Source organism: Heterodontus francisci, chromosome 8 (assembly GCF_036365525.1).
Source record: "Heterodontus francisci isolate sHetFra1 chromosome 8, sHetFra1.hap1, whole genome shotgun sequence".
NCBI lineage: Eukaryota > Metazoa > Chordata > Chondrichthyes > Heterodontiformes > Heterodontidae > Heterodontus > Heterodontus francisci.
Window position 1 is genome coordinate 53,423,315 of NC_090378.1, and position 18,609 is coordinate 53,441,923.

An 18,609-nucleotide genomic window follows, 5' to 3' on the forward strand; every position below is an offset into this window, starting at 1 on the left:
GATAACCAACAGAAGGAGAAGGGGATAGAATGTTATATTAATAGAGTTAGATGAGGAAGGATGGGAGGACGCTTGACTAGAGACTCCCCAAAGCCTTTCCACCACCTACAAGGCACAAGTCAGGAGCGTGATGGAATGCTCCTCACTTGCCTGGATGAGTGTGGCTCCAAAAACACTCAAGAAGCTCGACATCATTCTGGACAGAGGAGCTGACTTGATTGGAACCCCATCCACCACCTTAAACATTCACTCTCTCCATTACAGATGCATTGTGGCTGCAGTGTGTCCCATCTACAAGAGGCACTGCAGCAACTCACCAAGGTTCCTTTGACAGCATCTTCCAAGCCCACTACCTCCACCACCCAGAAGTACAAGGCAGCAGGCACATGGGAATGCCACCACTTGAAAGTTCCTCTCCAAGTCACACACCGTCTTGATTTGAAGCTAGATTGCCATTCCTTCCTTGTTTTAGAGTCAAAATCTTGGAACTCGCTTCCTAACAGCACTGCGAGTGTACCTACACCACAAGGATTGCAGTAATTCAAAAAGGTGGCTCACCACCGCCTTCTCAAGAGCAATTAGAGATTGGCAATAATTGCTGGCCTTGCCAGCGACGCTCATGTCCATGAATTAACAAAAAAAAGCATAAGCACCAACATGGACTGGTTAGCTGAATGGCCTATTTCTGTGCAGTATATTCAATGTAATTTTATGAAATTCATCCCTACATTTCTGGCTTTGCATCCATTTTCCAATCAACTTGTTAGAAGCAACATGGGACATTGAAGGTGCAATATAAATGAAAGTTCTTGTTGAATAAACTGAGGAAAAATCAGCAAGAGTGGTTTGTATTGGATAATGTGAAGGATATCATAGATATGGAAAAGGCACAGACTGGAGAGAACCTTTGTGTACCTGTCGTTGTCGTTTGCCAATCAGCCACAGTCTAGATAGGATGATTTGAGAGGAAAGTACACAGCCATGAATGTAGCATTGGTGAGAGATCATATGCATTATTTATTATTGTATCCACACAATATTAAAAAAGGTACATATTAGGTATTATACACATGTTGCAGATATAAAAACGTATTATTTATGGTAAACATTTGTTGAAACGGGTTTTACATACCATAGAATCTTATAGCCTGTCCAGGCTCTTTGAAAGAGCTGTCTAATTTAGTCTCAAACGCCAGCTTTTTCCCAATAACCCTGCAAATTAGTCCTCTTTAAGTACATGCCCAATTGCAGTTTTAAAGTTCCTATGAAATCTACTTCCACCACCCTTTTAAGTAGTGGGATCCAGATCTGTGTGAAGACATTTCTCCTCATTTCCAGAACTTAATCAGGTTAGTCGGACACAATATGCCTTTAACAAATGCTTACTGGCTGTTCCTTATTAACACATGCTTCTCCAAGGGAGAAATAATTTTGTCCTTGACAATAATCTCTAGTAGTTTTCCCACCACTGATATTAGACTAATTGGCCAGTAGTTATCAGGTTTATCCCTCTCCCCTTTTTCATATTTGCAATCCTCCAGTCCTTTTTCACCACTCAAGAAGGATTGAAAGATAGTGGTCAAAGATTCTTCTATCTCCACCCCAGCTCCCTCACAAGACCTGGAGTGCATCTCATTTGGCCAAGGGTTATGGGAATAGTGCAGTAAAATGGTATTAAAGTAGATGATGAGCCATGATCTCATGGAATGGTGGAGTAGGCTCAAAGGGCTGAATGGCTTACTCCTGCCCCTATTTCTTATGTTCTTATATTAACCTATTTAGCACCTCCTGCCTATCAATTTTGATCCTATTCATTATCACTATTGCCCCCTCCTTTACTGTGAGATTAACTTCATCCTCTTCTTTTGTGAAGACAGATGCAAATTACCTTTCCTTTTTTGTCCCTAATCAGCACTAGCATTCCTTTAACAATCCTTTTAATTTTTATGTTTGTAAAAGATTTTTGGGTTCCCTTTTATGTTACCCACTAATCATAGAATCATAGAAAGGTTACAGCACAGAAGGAGACCATTTAGCCTGTTTGTCCATGCCAGTTCTTTGTAAGAGCAACTCAGCTTGTCTTACTCCCCCTTCATCAGAACTTTGATCAGACTGCTTCTCTCTCCACAGATGCTACCAGACCTGCTGAGTATTTCCAGCATTTCTTGTTTTTATTTCAGATTTCCAGCATCTGCAGTATTTTGCTTTTATATTATTGTCTCACTCCCCTGTCCTTTCCCTGTAGCTCTACACATTTTTTCTCTTCAGATAATTATCCAATTCCCTTTTGAAAGCCATTAGTGACTCTGCCTCTACCACACTCTCAGGCAGTGCATTCAGATCCTAACCACTCGCTACGTAAAAAAATTGTTCCCCATGTCGTCGTTGGTTCTTTTGTCAGTCATCTTCAGTCGAAGTCCTCAGGTTTTCGATGCCTCCACCATTGGGAACAGTTTCTCTCTATTCTGTCTAGACCCCTCATGATTTTGAACAACTCTATCAAATCTTCTCTCAACCTTCTCATCTCTTAGGAGTACAATCCCAGCTTTTACATTCCATCCACATAACTGAAGTCGCTCATCCCTGGAACCATTCGTGTAAATCTTTTCTTCACCTTCTCTAAAGCCTTCACATTCTTCTTTAAGTGCAGTGTCCAGAATTGAACACAACACTCCAGTTGAGGCCGAACTAGTGTTTTATAAAGGTTCATCATAACTTCTTGCTTCTGCCTCTGCCTGTTTATAAAGCCCAGGATCCCATATGCCTTTTTAACCACTTTCTCAACCTGTCCTGTCCCTTCAACGATTTGTACACATATACCACCAGGTCTCTCTGTTCCTGCAACCCCTTTAGAACTTTACCCTTTATATTGCCTCTCCTTGTTCTTCCTACCAAAATGTATCAGTACACACTTCTCTGCATTAAATTTCATCTAACACATGTCTGCCCATTCTATCAGCCTATCTACGTCTTCCTGAAGTCCATCAGTATCCTCCTCACAGTTCACAATACGTCCACGTTTGGTGTCATCTGCAAATTTTGAAATTGTGCCCTGTCAACCCAAGTCTGGGACATTAATATATATCATAAAAAGCAATGAGTCTAATACCGACCCTTGGCAAGCCCCTCTATATACCTTCCTCCAGTCCAAGAAACAACCGTTCACATCTACTGTCTGTTTCCTGTCACTCAGGCAACTTCATATCCATGCAGCCACTGTCTCTTTTGTTCCATAAGCCTTTGCTGATAAGCCTGTTAATATGGCACTGTATAAAACGTCTTTTAGAAATTCTTGTACACCACATCAACTGCATTTGCTTTATCAACACTCTCTGTTACCTCATCAAAAAAACTTGATCGAGTTAGTTAAACACGATTTGCCCTTAACAAATCCATACTGGCTTTCCTTAATTAATCCACACTTGTCCAAGTGACTGTTAATTTTGTACCGAATTAGTGTTTATAAAAGCTTTCCCCCCACTGACATTAAACTGTCTGGACTGTATTTTCTGGGTTTATTCTTACAGCCTTTTTTCAGCAAGGGTATAACATTTGCAATTCTCCAGTTCTCTCGCACAAACCCCATACCTAAGCAGGTTTGGAAGATTATTGCCTGTGCTGCTGCAGTTTCCACCCTTACTTCCCTCAGCGTCTTTGGATGCATTTGATCCGTTCCTGGTGACTTATCATCTTTAAGTACAGCCAGTCTTTCTAATACCTCTTTATATCAATTTTTAGTCCATCCAGTATCTCAACTACTACCTCTTTTACTATGACTTTGGCAGCATCTTCTTCCTTGGTAAAAACAGATATAAAGCACCCATTTAGTACATCATCCATGCCTCTGCCTCACTGTGTAGGTCCCTAATCGGTCCCACCCCTCCTCTTGCTACACTTTTACTATTTATACGCTTTTAGAGGACTTTTAAATTCTCCTTTATATTAGCTGCCAGTCTCTTCTCTCATTCTCTCTTTCCCTCCCTTATTTCCTTTTTCACTTCCCCTCTGAACTTTCTAAATTCAACCTGGTTCTCACTTGAATTAACTTAGAAACATAGAAAATAGGAGCAGGAGTAGGCCATTCAGCCCTTCGAGCCTGCTCCGCCATTCATTATGATCGTGGCTGATCATCCGACTCAGTAACCTGTTTCTGCTTTCGCCCCATACCCTTTGAGCCCTTTAGAACCAAGAACTATATCTAACTCCTTCTTGAAAACATACAATATTTTGGCCTCAACTGCTTTCTGTGGTAGCAATTTCCACAGGCTCACCACTCTCTGGGTGAAGAAATTTCTCCTCATCTCAGTCCTGAAAGGTTTACCCCATATCCTTAGACTATGACCCCTGGTTCTCGACTGCCCCACCATCGGGAACATCCTTCCTGCATCTACCCTGTCAAGTCCTGTTAGAATTTTATAGGTTTATCAACCTGACATCTGTCATATCTACCCTTTTTCTGCTTCATCTTACTCTGTTATCTATTTTACCTTCCAGGGAGCTCTGGCTTTCGTTGTCCTACCTTTCTCCCTCGTGATAATGTCCCTCAACTGTACCTGAACCATCCCCTTTTTAAAGGCAGCCCATTTTTCTTTACATTCTCATGTTCTCCCTTGTTCTCACTTTTTAAAAAAAAATTACCCATTGCGCTCTCTGTAGTCTGCCTGGTAATCTCTTGAATTCTGTTCTGTACCTGTTATTTGTCATAAAGCTCTTTTTTCTGTTTTATTTTAACTTCTATTTCCTTTGTCATTCAGGGAGCTATGGCTTTGGATGCCCTTTCCTTCCTCCTTATGGGAATATACTTGGTTTGTACCTGAGACACTGCTGCCTTGAAGGCCTGCCACTGCTCATTTGTTGTTTTCTTGGCCAATCTTTGTTTCCAATCCACTGTGGTAGATCCTTTCTCGCATCACTGAAATTGACTCTCTTACAGTTGAGTATTTTCACCTTTGATTTTTCTTTGTCCCTTTCTGTAACTACTTCATGTTATGTTTTCGCCAATTTGCTGGATATTTTATATATCTGACTTATCTCGGAGCAATATGACTCTAGTTCTAAATCAACAACAGATTTATTTACAGTACTTTAAAATATCCCAGCACTTAGAAGATTTTAGTACAATGTCTTTCAGAACACAGTCTCTTTACTATCACCTTCCAGCCTCTCTTTTAGTTTCAATTTCAAAACACTAGGCTTAAGTGATCAAGCACAGTGAACTCTGATCAGTGGGCAGACTAATACAATCAAACCCAGATCAATCAAACCATTGAACTCGACACTTCACAGTATCCAGATGTTCTCCCACTGAAACACATTTCACTTGCCCACTTTTATTCCCTCAAACTTCCTCATTGAGCTACAAACATACTGATTAAGAAAGTTCTCCTACCTGCATTTTAGGAATTCTTCACCCTTCTTGTCCTTTATACTATTTTTCCCTAGTCTAAATTAGGGTAATTGAAGTTCCCTACTATTACTGCTCGATTATTTTTACTTTTTCTGAAATTTGCCTACAGATTTGTTCCTCCATCAATCTGCTTCTCACTATTTGGGGGTCCATTGTAAACACTCAGCAATGTCACATCACCTTTTTCGTTCCTTAACTCTAACCAGATAGAATCATCATTGAACCCTCTTGTATATTGGCTCTTGTAGAACAGTAATATAATCCTTGATCATTACCGGCATCCCCGGTTTCCCTTCCCCCCGCTCTCCGCTTTCTATTTTCCTTTCCTATCCCTCCTGAATACATTGTAATCAGGGACATTTAGTTCCCATTTCTGCTCATAGGAACATAGGAAATAGGAGCAGGAAAAGGCCATTCGGCCCATAGAGCCTGCTCTGCCATTCATGTTTAAGCCAGGTCTCCGTTCTCGACCCTATATCGCAACCCCACGTGGGGGAACTTGTGCCTGCAGTGCATCAAACTTCTTTGTTACACACTAACACACATGCATTCCAACACCATGCTAGTCTGCTTTGTTTTTTTAACCTCCATCTAATTCCTGGACTTTCTACATTATTCTTCTGTTGTTGTTTGCCCCTCCACACTTTATATGCACCTTGTCTTTCCTCTCTGCTGCTATGTCCTGATTCCTCTCTCTTTTGCCAGGCCACAGTTGACATGTAGTTTCTACAGTTGGAGATTTTTTTTTGTGTGTTACTGCTAACAAAAGTGTTAATTGCCTATTAATGTATAGTAAGTTTGTTCATTAATTGCCTTTTGCACATGCTTCAAAAATTGCTTCTGGGCATAAATATTTCTAGCACACATTGACACATAGATCTGGCACAATCAAGCAGCAATTAAAATGAAATTGCATTGTTTTTGATTTGTTTTTTGGGGGGATTTGGGACACTGACAAGGCAGCATTCATTGCCAATACAAAAGTAAAATACTGCGGATGCTGGAACTCTGACATAAAAACAGAAAATGCTGGAAATACCCAGCAGGTCTGGCAACATCTGTGGAATGAGAAAAGGGGTTAACATTTCAGGTTAATGACCTTTCATCAGTACCGTTCTGATGAAACATCATTTCTAGTATTTTTCTTTTATTTGCTACAAATCCCTAGTTCCCGGTCAGCTAATTATTGTGGGTCTGGAGCCTTATGTAGGCCAGATCAAGTTGGGGTGGCAGGATCCCTTCCCTGAAGAATATTAATTCAACCAGTTGTGATTTTACGGCAAATTTCATGGTCATTTTCTGGTGCTAGCCCACAAGTTACAAGATTTCATAGAATCATAGAATGGTTACAGCATAGAAGGAGCATTTTCGGCCCGTCATGTTTGTGCCAGCACTCTGCAAGAGCAATTTAGCTAATACCGCTCCCTGGCCCTTTCCCCATAGCCTTGCAAATTTTTTCCCTTCAGGTGCTTATTCAATTCCCTTTTGGAAGCCATAATTGAATCTACCTCCATCACCCTTTCAGGTAGTGCATTCCAGATTCTAACCACTTGCTGCGTAAAAAAGTTCTTCCTCATGTCGCCTTTCGTGCTTTTGCCAGTCACTTTAAATCTGTGGCCTCAGGCTCGCAACGCCTCCGCCAATGGCAACAGTTTCTCTTGAACTATTCTGTCTAGACCCCTCATGATTTTGAACACTTCTATCAAATGTCCAGTCAACCTTCTCTAAGGAGAACAACCCCAGCTTCTCCAATCTCAAAATAAATGAAGTCCCTCATCCCTGGAACTATTCTTATAAATCTTTTTTGCTCCCTCTCTAAAGCCTTCACATTCTTCCTAAAGTGCGGTGCCTGGAATTGGACACAATACTCCAGTTGAGGCTGAACCAGTGTTTTATAAAGTTTTGTCATATTTGCCTTGCTTTTGTATTCTGTGCATCTATTTATAACGCTCAGAATCCCGTATGCCTTTTAAACCACTTTTTCAACCTGCCCTGCCACCTTCAAAGGATTTGTGCACATATATCCTCAGATCTCTCTGTTCCTGCACGCACTTTATTTTCTATTGCCTCTCCTCATTCTTCCTGCCAAAATGTATCACCTCTTTATTGAGTTCAGTTTCTCAACTTGCCACAATGACACCTGAATGCACAATTTTATGATATACTTCTTTAGGATTTATTGAATTCTCATATGTTTTGACTTCTTCTATTGAAAGCCAGCAAAAAATCATTAGAGTGAGCCAGCAGGGTTCCAATAGTCTGCAGAACGGAAAATACTGGCCAGAAAAGGAGTGAACTCTTCAGCTTGGGTGTCAAATCACATATAGCAATTCTAAATACAATCAATGAGGAAGAGCTGCAGCCCTAGAATACTGAGGGAGGCAAGGGAAGAAATTGCCGGGGCCTTGACAGAAATCTTTGCATCCTCATTGGCTACAGGTGAGGTCCCAGAGGACTGGAGAATAGCCAATGTTGTGCCTTTGTTTAAGAAGGGTGGCAAGGATAATCCAGGAAATTATAGGCCGGTGAGCCTTATGTCAGTGGTAGGGAAACGATCAGAGAGGGTTATTCGGGACAGGATTTATTCCCATTTGGAAACAAACGAACTTATTAGCGAGACACAGCATGGTTTTGTGAAGGGGAGGTCGTGTCTTACTAATTTGATTGAGTTTTTTGAGGAAGTGACGAAGATGATTGATGAAGGAAGGGCAGTGGATGTTATCTATATGGACTTTAGTAAAGCCTTTGACAAGGTCCCGCATGGCAGACTGGTACAAAAGGTGAAGTCACACGGGATCAGAGGTGAGCTGGCAAGATGGATACTGAACTGGCTCGGTCATAGAAGACAGAGGGTATCAGTGGATGGGTGTTTTTCTGAATGGAGGGATGTGACCAGTGGTATTCCGCAGGGATCAGTGCTGGGACCTTTGCTGTTTGGAGTATATATAAATGATTTGGAGGAAAATGTAGCTGGTCTGATTAGTAAGTTTGCGGACGACACAAAGGTTGGTGGAGTTGCAGATAATGATGAGGATTGTCAGAGGATACAGCAGGATATAGATCGGTTGGAGACTTGGGTGGAGAAATGGCAGATGGAGTTTAATCCGGACAAATGTGAGGTAATGCATTTTGGAAGGTCTAATGCAGGTGGGAGGTATACAGTAAATGGCAGAACCCTTAGGAGTATTGACAGGCAGAGAGATCTGGGCATACAGGTCCACAGGTCACTGAAAGTGGCAACGCAGGTGGATAAGGTAGGCAAGAAGGCATACGGCATGCTTGCCTTCATCGGTCGGGGCATCGAGTATAAAAATTGGCAAGTCATGTTGCAGCTGTACAGAACCTTAGTTAGGCCACACTTAGAATATTGCGTGCAATTCTGGTCGCCACACTACCAGAAGGACGTGGAGACTTTGGAGAGGGTACAGAGGAGGTTTACCAGGATGCTGCCTGGTCTGGAGGGCATTAGCTATGACGAGAGGTTGGAAAAACTCGGATTGTTTTCACTGGAACGACGGAGGTGGAGGGGCGAAATGACAGAGGTTTACAAAGTTATGAGCGGCATGGACAGAATGGATAGTCAGAAGCTTTTTCCCAGGGTGGAAGAGTCAGTTACTAGGGAACATAGGCTTAAGGTGCGAGGGGCAAAGTTTCGAGGGGATGTGCGAGGCAAGTTTTTTTACACAGAGGGTGGTGAGTGCCTGGAACTTGCTGCCAGGGGAGGTGGTGGAAGCAGATACGATAGCGACGTTTAAGAGACATCTTGACAAATATATGAATAGGAAGGGAATAGAGGGATATGGGCCCTGGAAGTGCAGAAGGTGTTAGTTTAGGCAGGCATCAAGATCGGCGCAGGCTTGGAGGGCCGAATGGCCTGTTCCTGTGCTGTACTGTTCTTTGTTCTTGTAGCCTCAGTGTTTTGAGGCCATAGGATTTAAAATTTCAGGAGTTCATGCAACCTGATGCAGCATGAGCACTGCCAAAGTATACCCAGCAAGCAACAATATGCAAGGAGGATACTGCTGGAGAGAAATGTGGGGCTAGACTTTCCTTTCAATAGCCACCTATTTTAGTGTGTAAAATGGGTTCTTAAAGGCTATTGCCTTAGTGCTATGACTTATAAACTGAAGCAGAGTAACCCTCCCAAAAATTCACCAGGCCCCTTCAAGGCTGCATGTAAGTGGAATCATTGGGGCATGGCTAACCTCTGTGACCTATTTTTTCCAACTTTGACCTCAAATTTGCCCCAAATAATTACTGTCATAATATAAATCATGATAAGAGCTGTAGAAAGGTAAATACCACATTGAGAATGCCATTCCTGTGTTCTGCTACTGAAGGTTGGTGTTGACTGCATTTCATTCTCTTCATACTTTGGAGGTTCAGTCAGGACTTTTGTTGCTAATTTTACTTTTCTCAGAGTACTGCTTTGCATTTGGGAACCTTCTTGAGCTGTGAAGAAGAGATGAATGAGGGCAGGGAAGAGGCTACATTGGATGCTTTTTAGGGTGTCTCACAAGCCTGTGCTTCCCCCCACCCACCGACATCCCCTACTTCCCACCCCGCCAAGAGACGTTGAGGAATTGTGTCAACTGTTGACTGAAAACCAGCAGCCCATTTCAACCAGGAGAACAACACTGTCTATACCAGTCAAGGCCAGCATTTATTTGAGACTGCATTCTTCAAAGCAGCATCTGGTGATCTTTTTCATATAAGACAGGCAACTACTCGCCAGGAAGATCACTGATGCTTATTTAGGTAGGCTGCACAATTCATATCTTTTCAATGGAGGTAGACAAACAAAGAGAGAGCTCCTCCAGACTGGCAGCATTCCTATAGATGCCAAGAGCAACTGACTGAATGCATTTGGCACTCAAAGCCACTTTTGATGACTCCCTCAATTTTAACTTTCATCGGAAAGGTTTTTATTCAATTAATTTCCAGAGATCCTGTAACATCTGCACCCACTCCTTACAATTCACTGCTGCAGGGCACAGGCTCAAAGGTACTGTTGATTAGTGTTAGTACAGACTGAAAAGTCTCAGGCAGTTCTTGAAAGTGTGCAAGCATCCTATTCAAAACACTTTTGGCAGCATTGTTTAGCTGCCACTGGAGAAATCAGCAATGTCTCTTGAAGTTAAAACTGAGCTGAATTTTATGGGGCCCGCAAGAGTGGGTTGGGAGGTGGGGGGAGGGGCCAGAAAATGGCAAAGGAGGGTGGGGTTCACATGTCCGTCACCTTCCCACCGCCATGGCATTTTTGCAAGCAGCAGAGAAGGCAGAGGACAGACCTCCTGCCCAGAGGCCAATTGTGCCACTTAAGTGACTAATTAAGGTCTCCACCTGCTGCAGTGGCATTTTACCAGTGGCCTGTGGGCCCTCCGCCACGTGGGGAGACCACCTGGTGAGCCCTGACGTCCTCTCTGCAGGCTTGGGAGGGGGGTCCTCCTAAGTGGGTACTCTGTGGCCCACACAAGGGGCTCCCTGGTGGCATTGGCCATCACGTGGAAACACCGTCCGCCCCCTCCCCCCTCTCCTCACCCAATCCCACCATCATTGTTGGGGCCAGCCTGACTGGCCCCGGTGACCCCCGACCCCACTTATCTTGCTGCAAGGCTGGCGTCCATCGATGAGTTTCACAGCCGGGTGCAGTCCCAGCAGTGACCACTGCTCCTGGTGGCACTGCTGGGTCTGAAGAACTGTTGGCCCTCCAATTGGCTGACAGCTCTTGGAAGAGGGCTCTCGTCCCTTAATGGGATGGGAGCCCTGATGACAGCTCATTAGATGCTAGATTGGCAGAAAATCTGGCCGGGGCTCCCCCCAAAGAGCTGAGGCAGGGTTGCTCCCAGCTTTCTTGCCTGTCGTAGGGGCCACCGCTGCCCCAACAAAATCCAGCCCCTGGTGTCTTTATGGCGCAGAAATCTCCCAGGTTGTCATAGTTTCCAGGGTGTTCTGCAGGTCATGGAAAGCTTCCTGCAATGTTGCAGATATTGGTAGTTGACTCCTCCCACTTGCTTATCATCTGAACCATATCCTCTCCCAGGTGCTTATTCTCACTCATGACCATCATTTCACCCAGTGACAGCCCTTTTGACTCACTAGTTCGGTGACTCTGGACTGGTGCTTCCAGATATGCACAGGCACTTACCATCTGAGTGGTTCACCTTCCTACAAGTCACCCTTTGGTGATGGGAAATGCAGAATATCTTGTGTAGCACTGTCCTTTTAAATCTGTGATCTATGCCTCAATTCCATTTACTTGCTTTTTCTCCAAATGCCTTGATGTCCCTACACAACAAAAATCTATCAATCTCAGTCTTGAAAGTTTCAATAGACCCAGAATACACATCCTTTTGGGGTAGAGAATTGTAAATCTCCGTTAACTATTGCATGAAAAAATGTTTCTTGATTTCATTCCTAGCTGGCCTAGCTCTGATTGTAAGATATGCCCCCTTGTTCTGGATTCCCCCACCAGAGGAAATAGTTCCTCTTATCCTTAAGCATTTAAAAAATTTCAAGTAGCTCATTCATCAACCTTGTAAACTTAAGGGAATTTTTTTTTAAATTTCCAAAATATACTTTATTCATAAAAATCTGTAAAACATACATTACCAAACAGTTTCAACGGCACCAAGTCAAAAAATACAAACAGTGCAAGGGTGATGAGTTTCCTTCAATACAATCATGAGTTGCCTTACAACCCTTCCATTTCATTTGTCATGCCATATACATTTTTACATTTTACAGCAAACAAAAATTTTCCCGATACAGTTCGAGGGGTTTTCCATGGATCCAGCCCCTCCGTTCAACTTGGTGGGGGGACCTTACATGGTGGTCTTTCCCCATTGAGCCTTTGCTGCGGCTGCCCCAAACTTTAGTGCGTCCCTCAGCACGTAGTCCTGGACCTTGGAATGTGCCAGTCTGCAACATTCGGTCCTGGACAACTCTTTGCGCTGGAAGACCAGCAGGTTCCGGGCAGACCAAAGGGCGTCTTTCACCGAATTGATAGTCCTCCAGCAGCAGTTGATGTTTATCTTGGTGTGTGTCCCTGGGAACAGCCCGTAGAGCACAGACTCCTGTGTTACAGAGCTGCTTGGGATGAACCTCAACAAAAACCACTGCATCTCTTTCCACATCTGCTTTGCAAAGACACATTCCAGAAGGAGGTGGGCAACCGTCTCTTCCCTACCACAGTCACCGCGAGGGCATTGTGCGAGGGGATGAGACTTTGGAAGTGCAGGAAGGATCTGACGGGGAGGGCTCTTGTCACCACCAGCCAAGCTACATCTTGGTGCTTGTTTGAAAGTTCTGGTGGTGAGGCATTCCGCCAAATGACTTTGGCGGTCTGCTCGGGGAACCATCCGGCAGGAACAACGTCTCCTTTTCTCGTAGGGCCTTGAGGATATTCCGTGCAGACCACTGCCTGATGGATCGGTGGTCAAACGTGTTTTTCTGCAGAAACTGCTCCACGAAGGATAGGTGGTACGGCACAGTCCAACTGGGTGGAGCGTTCCGCGGCAATGTGACCAGGCCCATCCTTCGCAACACCGGGGACAGATAGAACCTCAGCACGTAGTGACACTTGAAGTTTGCGTACTGGAGGTCTACACACAGCTTGATGCAGCCGCACACGAAGGTAGTCATCAGGATGAGGGCGACGTTGGGTACATTTTTCCCACCCTTATCCAGAGGTTTGAACATCGTGTCACTCCGGACCCGGTCCACTTTGAATCCCCAGATGAAGCGGAAAATGGCTCGGGTGACCGCCACAGCGCAGGGGTAGGGTATGGGCCAGACCTGCGCGACGTACAGCAACAACGTGAGCGCCTCGCCCCTAATGACCAGGTTCTTACCCACAATGGAGAGAGATCGCTGCCCCCACATGCTCAGCTTGTGTTGTACCTTGGCTACTCGCTCCTCCCAGGTTTTGGTGCAGGTCCCGGCCCTTCCGAACCATATCCCCAGCACCTTCAGGTAGTCTGACCTGACGGTGAAGAGGACAAAGGATCGGTCAGCCCAGTTCCCAAAGAACATGGCCTCGCTCTTGCCGTGGTTAACTTTGGCTCCCGAGGCCAGTTCGAACTGGTCGCAGATGCTCATCAGTCTGCGCACAGACAGCGGATCCGAGCTGAAGACGGCGACGTCATCCATGTACAGGGAGGTTTTAACCTGAGTGCCTCCACTGACTGGGATTGTCACCCGTCTTATGCTCGCATCCTTCTTAATAGACTCAGCAAAGGGTTCAATACAGCAAACAAACAAGACAGGGGAGAGAGGACAGCCCTGTCTGACTCCAGATTGGATTGGGAAACTTTCCGATTCCCACCCATTGATTGAGACTATGCTACTGATGTTTGTGTAGAGCAGTTTGATTCAATTGCAGATCCCTCCCCAAACCCCATTTTGGAAAGCACGTCCATCATGTAGGTGTGCAATATCCTGTCAAAAGCCTTCTCCTGGTGCAGGCTGATGAGGCAGGTGTCCACCCTCCTGTCCCGTACATAGGCGATCGTATCCCTGAGTAGCGCGAGACTATCGGAGATCTTCCTGCCGGGTACAGTACAGGTCTGATCAGGGTGGATCACCAACTCCAGCGCAGACCTGACTCGACTGGCTATGACTTTGGTCAGAACTTTGTAGTCAACATTAAGCAGTGAGATGGGCCGCCAATTTCTGATTTCTGCCCTCTCCCCCTTCCGCTTGTAGATGAGGGTGATGATGCCTTTCATAGAACATAGAACAGTACAGCACAGTACAGGCCCTTCAGCCCACGATGTTGTGCCGACCCTTTAACCTACTCTAAGATCAAACTAACTACCTACCCTTCATTCTACTATCATCCATGTACCTATCCAAGAGTCGCTTAAATGCCCCTAATGTATCTGCTTCTACTACCACCGCTGGCAGCGCATTCCACGCACCCACCACTCTCTGTGTAAAGAACCTACCTCTGTCATCTCCCCGAAACCTTCCTCCAATCACCTTCAAATTATGCCCCTTGGTGATAGCCCTTTCCACCCTGGGAAAAAGTCTCTGGCTATCCACTCTATCTATGCCTCTCATCATCTTGTACCCCTCTATCAAGTCACCTCTCATCCTTCTTCGCTCCAATGAGAAAAGCCCTAGCTCCCTCAATCTTTCTTCGTAGGACATGCCCTCCAGTCCAGGCAGCATCCTGTTAAATCTCCTCTGCACCCTCTCTAAAGCTTCCACATCCTTCCTATAATGAGGCGACCAGAACTGAACACAATATTCCAAATGTGGTCGAACCAGGGCTTTATAGAGCTGCAGCATAACCTCGCGGCTCTTAAACTTGTGGATTCTGACATGCTGCCGGCCAGGAGCATACTCTCGTATACTTCCAGCAGGTCCGGGCCAACCCTGTCCCACAGGGCCGAATACAACTCAACCAGTAAGCCATCGCTTCTGGGAGTTTTACTCGTCTCGAAGGACTCGACGACCTTTGTCAGCTCATCCAGAGTTAGCGGATTGTCCAGTCTCTCCCACGTGCTGTCATCTAAGACCTCGGCAATAGATGACAGGAAGGACTGGGAGGCTCTGCTGTCTGTGGGCTTCGCGTCATACAGCCCAGCATAAAAGGATTTGCTGACCCTTAGTATGTCGGACTGCGAAGACGTTACCGAGCCATCCTCTTCCTTCAGGCTGCTGATAACAGAGCTCTCTCTGTGTATCTTTTGGAAGAAGTAACACGAGCATGTCTCATCCTGCTCAATGGAGAGGACTCTGGACTGGAAGATGATCTTGGAGGCCACTGTGGCAAAGAGCGAGGCCTGCTGGCTCTTCACCACTTGGGGGTCGTCCTTGACCTCGACCCCCATCGACTGCAGCCGGAGCAGATTTTGCATACTTTTCTGGAGTCGGGACATTTCCCTCTGTCTCTCTCTCGTCCTCTGAACCCCTTTGAGGATAAAGAACCTCTTGATGTTCTCCTTGATTGCTTCCCACCAGTGAACTGGAGACTCAAAGAGGGGTTTCACGGTGTTCCAACCTTTGTAATCCCTTTTGAGTTCCTCAACGTTCTCTGGGGTTAGCAGTGTAGCATTGAGCTTCCATGTCCCCCTGCCAACCCGCTGGTTGTCCTGTAAGTGACATTCGACCAGTAAGAGGCAGTGCTCGGAGAAGAACGCCGGCTTGAGGTCGGTGAATCTGACCATGACAGCACGGGACACAAACAGGAAGTCAATCCTGGAACGGGCAGACCCATCCGATCTTGACCATGTGTATCTACGCTGCTCTCCGTCTGCAGGTTTGCTGAAGACGTCGTGCAGTTTGGCATCTTTTGCTGTTTCTATTAGGAATCTGGACGTAGCGTCCAGTTTGCTGTCGTCTCTGCCGGATTGTCCAGCTGCATCGATGATGCAGTTGAAGTCACCGCCTAGGTTGACCAGCCTGGACGTCGCCAGCAGCAGTGGGAGCTGCTGGAAGACAGTCAACCGCTCGCTGCATTGAACCGGGGCGTACACGTTGATCAACCGGAGCGGAGCGTTGTTGTACATTACATCTGCTACGAGGAGGCAGCCGCCCACCGCCTCCTTAACTTCGGAGATGGTGAAGTTACCTCCCCGCAGCAGAATACCCAGGCTGGAGGAACGGTAATCATTACCCCATGACCAGATCGATGGCCCGTGGGACCACCATCGCGACCACTGCCTGTAGGTGCTGAGGTGTGGTATTCCACACTCCTGCAGAAACAGTAGGTCGGCTTTGACCTTGGCGAGGTAATCCAAGGTTGAAACACATCGCGTAGTGGATTTAATGCTATGCACATTAATTGAAGCAATCCTTATACCCATTTTTTAAAAGTTAGTTGTTGCTTCCCATACCATTTGTCCTTGCTAGTCCCAGTCCTTCGGGATGTTCCTGCATACCCATAGTGTGCGCAAGCTGTTTCACGTTCGTTGGGCCCAGAAACCCCTCCTGGTTTTTCATGCAGGGTTTGTTCCGCTGGGGTGACATCGGGGGGGGTCTTGGAGGCAGCAAGGATTCGGCTGTCCTCTGCTGTTCCCCTCTGTTCCTCCTCGAAAACATCACTACTCCCGGCTTCCCAGAGCTGAGGTGCGCCAGACGTGTCTTTGCTCTCGGCGTCCCGGAGCAGGGATGCGCTGGCCATGTCGCTAGGTGTGGCGCTTTGGGGTTGGGGTACGCCAGGCCCATCACAGCTTCCAGTGCCCAGGGGCTGGGGGGCTTTATCTTCCAGCTCCTTGGAGTTCTGCCGCCTCTTTTGAAGGGGCCGTTGATCCAGCACTTCCTCGTCCAGTGAAGAGGAGCTGTTGTAGTCCGTCTCAGACGGTAGCCTCCTCTTGCCACTGGTTTGGGTGGTGGCCTGTTCCGCTTTGGAGGTCTTTTCTTTGTGGTTTTCCTTTGTACCACTTGCCACTGAGCTGTTTGTCTGTCTGCTGCCTCCTCCTCCATTGATTCTGTCTGTGGAGGAGAGGTTTCCGGGTGTGGGGTAGGTGCTGGGTCACTGGTTTCAGCTGCCTCCCCTTTCTTCTCCTTCTCAGGTAGAATTTCCTCGCTGCGGAGAAGGTTGCTTGTCTCCTTTCCAGCACCGGACGCCTTCGTCGAACCTTCTCCCGGCCTTTCCTTGGACCTTGCCGCCTGAGCATAACTGAGGCAGCGTTTGGGGCAGGTTTTGTAGAGGTGGCCTATCCGCCCCGCACAAGTTGCAACACTTATTCTGCTTACAGTCCTTGGTCTGATGGCCTTCCTCCTTGCAGTTCTTGCAGACAACTGTGCTGCAGTTAGCTGCCACGTGACCAGATTTGCCACAGGTGCGACAAACTCTGGGCTGCCCAGCGTAGACCAAGAAGGGAATACAAACCAAGTTTATGCAACCTGTACTCATAATTTAATCGTTTAAACCCTAGTATAATTCTGATGAATCTGCACTGCACCCCCTCTATGGAAAAGCCTGGCTACCTGACCTGAACCCGACTACATGTGTCAGGTTCGGGTCGGGTTGCTTCTAGATTCCAAGTCCAGCATTTGGCCTCGGGTCGGGTCAGGCTGGACCGTGCTGCTTCCGGGAAGTCATGGGATCAGGCTTACCCATGATTCCCCACAACTCCATCTGCAGGAATAGCCTGCTGCTGGATGGATGAACGATATTTGTGTCGGGTCAGGTCAGGCGTGAAAAAAAATTAAAGGACTCGGGCCCGGGTTGGGTTCAGGTTGGCTGTGATCAGGTGGGGCCCAGGTCGGGTTTTAATTTTATACACGAGCCAGGCTTTACTCTAAGGCCAAAACATCTTTCCTGACATGTGGTGCTCAAAACCTAATGCAGTAAGTACTCCTGATGGGATCTGACCAAGGCTCTGTACAATTGAGGCTTCACTTCACTTTTGTATTCAACCCTCTTGAGATAAAGGCCAATATTCTTTTAGTGATTCTTGATTACCTTTTGTATTTATGCATACTTTTCGTGATTTTTGTACCTGGATATCTCTTTGTTCTCTCTGGTCTCTTCACTTCAACACAGAAACAATGATTGAGCTGTTGCCATCTAGTCAGGCAAGATCATAGTCATTTAGGTCATCATGCAGCTATTTTGTAAATGTAGCTCCTGTTGTGTAGATTTAAGAAGGAAGTCAGTATGTAAAAGATCATCATAAAGGGTGATACTCCAAATTTGCCCTCTCCAAGCTCCTTTACAGATATAAGGTCAAAAAAATTAAGGATCATCTCCTGGAACTCTGATAACTCCTCAGCACAGCTGGCTCATCATCAGTCCTGGTTTTCTCTTGATGATTGAAAGCAGACTTGACCTGAAAGCAGAGCACATTTAGCAAAAATTAGGAAATGTCTGAGCAGCCCAAACATTGATCATTGCCCCAACACCCTCTCTCCTTATGCCATGTCTTTGCATATTAGCTCGTATCGTGTTTCTTGGCATTGCTCTTCATCAGGCAGCCAGTGAAGTGTGCAAGCTTTGCATCTTTTGTCCTTCAGGATGCATGCCTCTATTTAAATGAAGGAGAGGCTTCCCTCGGAAAGGTTAGCAAGGCCAGCTCTCCTTATTGCCTCTACCTCCAGCCAATTGGTGATCACAATCTGTATTTACCAAAATTGTTAAATCGAAGTTATATTTATAATATTACGTTAATTCATTTTATGCGAGAAATCTATGGTGCAATTTTTGGTTCCTTTTGCTGTTTTTCTCATGGTCCAAAGTGTCCTTCATG

At 45.8% G+C, this 18,609-nt stretch overlaps 1 protein-coding gene across 2 annotated transcripts in view; it reads left to right on the top strand.

Annotated features, from left to right (window-relative positions):
• agbl4 (AGBL carboxypeptidase 4) overlaps window positions 1–18,609 on the top strand; it is a 1,307,642-nt gene that overhangs the window by 134,345 nt on the left and 1,154,688 nt on the right. The gene's annotated exons all lie outside the window — the stretch shown is intronic.